The sequence below is a fragment of the Petaurus breviceps genome, unplaced genomic scaffold (genome assembly GCF_028583685.1).
Source record: "Petaurus breviceps papuanus isolate PSGF00001 unplaced genomic scaffold, PetGlider_PUasm1.0 186, whole genome shotgun sequence".
Taxonomy (NCBI): domain Eukaryota; kingdom Metazoa; phylum Chordata; class Mammalia; order Diprotodontia; family Petauridae; genus Petaurus; species Petaurus breviceps.
In genome coordinates, this window is record NW_027185798.1 from 27,530,546 (window position 1) to 27,532,911 (window position 2,366).

Below are 2,366 nucleotides of genomic sequence, written 5' to 3' on the forward strand. Positions count from 1 at the left end.
AGAAGAAGAAGAAGAAGAAGAAGAAGAAGAAGAAGAAGAAGAAGAAGAAGAAGAAGAAGAAGAAGAAGAAGAAGAAGAAGAAGAAGAAGAAGAAGAAGAAGAAGAAGACCAGGGTCCCTAAACATGACTTTCTAAGATTGCTCACTATGTGACTTTGGGTCTTAGCCTCTCCTAGCAGAAGCTCATTTTTCTCTTCTTTAAAATGGGCATAATAATACCTTACTTGCTTCACTGGGTTAGTTTTTTGACCAGATTTATGATTTCATTGGCATAGACAGCTGGTAGTGAGAAAACTCCATCTAACATCAGGGGTCAGAACTCCCTATCCCCTGCAACTCATAGATTTAGAGGGTTTCCCTAGGCACTGAGAGATTAAGTGATCTGTGCAAGGTCACACAGCCAGAAGGGACCAGAAGGGAAACTTGAACCCAGGTCTGCCTGACTCAGCTGGGCACAGACTCTCTAGACATTGCATCCAATAGCGTTATTGTGGGAATTAAGTGAGATGAAACATTTGAAAATGCTTTGCAAACTATATGGTCTATATAACAGGTAAGGAATTGTTATTTGCTTTCTAAGGCATTAAAAGTTAATTGATAAATTAATCTTTACTAATGGGAGGGAACTAAAGGATTTCCCTCCCCTCTCCTTTTACCCCTTCTTCATAAATATTTAGACAGCATTTGGTCTTCTAGAGAAAATATGCTTTCCATGATAGGTGGCCTCAGTTGGTATTTGTAGATTGCTTAATTTGGTGTTGATTAATCCTTCTGCATATCTTTATAGAAGGGGTAGAGAGATAGTCTTGAAAAGCTGAAATCACACAGACATTGCAGGAGCTTTTGCAAACACAGAGTATATTTATATTTCATTTAGGGATAGGGTAACCCTTAGATTGGAAAAATGAAGGGATAAAGGGAGTAGGGCAGATCCCACCCCCTACCCACTGCTATCCCTCTTACCTTTAGACTTTAGTTTGGAAAATTGTGTAGAAAATTACATTTAATGTGCCATAGATATTATTACCAAGCTAGAGTCCTGATAAAAAAGGAGAAAGGACCAAATAATTCACATAGAAGAAGACTAAGAATAGGGTATAAATTAACAGGCAACCAGAAATAAGAATAAAGAAAAGGGTAGATAATTTTATGAGCATCCATGCCCCATCTTACCAAAGAGATAGAGAAATCTATAAACTCTATCCTAATGGTACAGATAGAAAGCTGAAGTAGTACCAGATACTGAGAGAGAGAGAGAGAGAGAGAGAGAGAGAGAGAGAGAGAGAGAGAGGAAGGAAGGAAGGAAGGAAGGAAGGAAGGAAGGGAGGAAGGAAGGGAGGGAGGGAGGGAGGGAAGGAGGGAAGAAAGAGAAGAGGAGAGAAGAGAAGAGAAAATTACTTCCAAGGCTTTAATAATTTGATTAGTTAATTCCCTTAAGATTCCAAAGCCCATATCCGGACGGGCCTATTTGGACAAGATAGGCATTAGTCAATGCTTTTGAGTATTCTCTTACCTGCCTTTCATCAACTCTCTTGACAAGGGTTCCATTCCTTCCTAATTGCCCATTCCTTGATTTTTTTTCTTTTCCTTGTTAAAGACCAATTTTACAAAGCACTTCAGCAGCTCAGCCATTTTTATCATCACCATTAATTTTATTTCCCTTCTCATTTATTAATGGGCCAGGCGGCTCTCAAGTATCTCTTTTCCCTTGATATATTTGTAAAATGCCCTTCTTATTTCCATTAACCCCCTTTGGCAGCTTCAGGTCTCTAAGCTATTTTGATTTCCTTCCTTGGCTGCCCTTCTGTTTTCCCTGAAGCCTTTGCTGACTCTAGATCTTCCTCTCTGTGTCTTTCTTACCTTTCTTGGTCATCTCCCACATTGTGTCCCCATCAGACTAATTATATATAGGTTTCCAAATCTAGCTCAGCACAGAAATTTGTATAGATTTTCTTAGTTTTCAAGTGTTTACCAAATACATAAAGTTCACTCATTTCTTCAACAAAAGTTTATTAAGTCCTTTCTATATGAAGCTTACTGTACTAAAAGCTAAGGAAGACTTTGACTGGGGAGCGGGAGGAAGCAGAGGAGGTAAGGGAGTAGGCTTGTAAACCATGTGCAATTCCCTATATTATATGTCAACAGACTTTCAGACTTCCTCAAAATTATGCTATTGTCCCAGGGAGGAAAAATACCAAATGGAAAACACCTAGGAATGTCATACTAGAGCTTCTGAATCAAAGGGAAAATAGCTGAAAAGAAGGAATTCAAATGCCAAAGAGTCAAATCCAGCATCACACAAAGACAGAATTGAAAATACTATACAGAAATGAAAATTGGTAGGAAATAGACCTATGCTTTCATTGG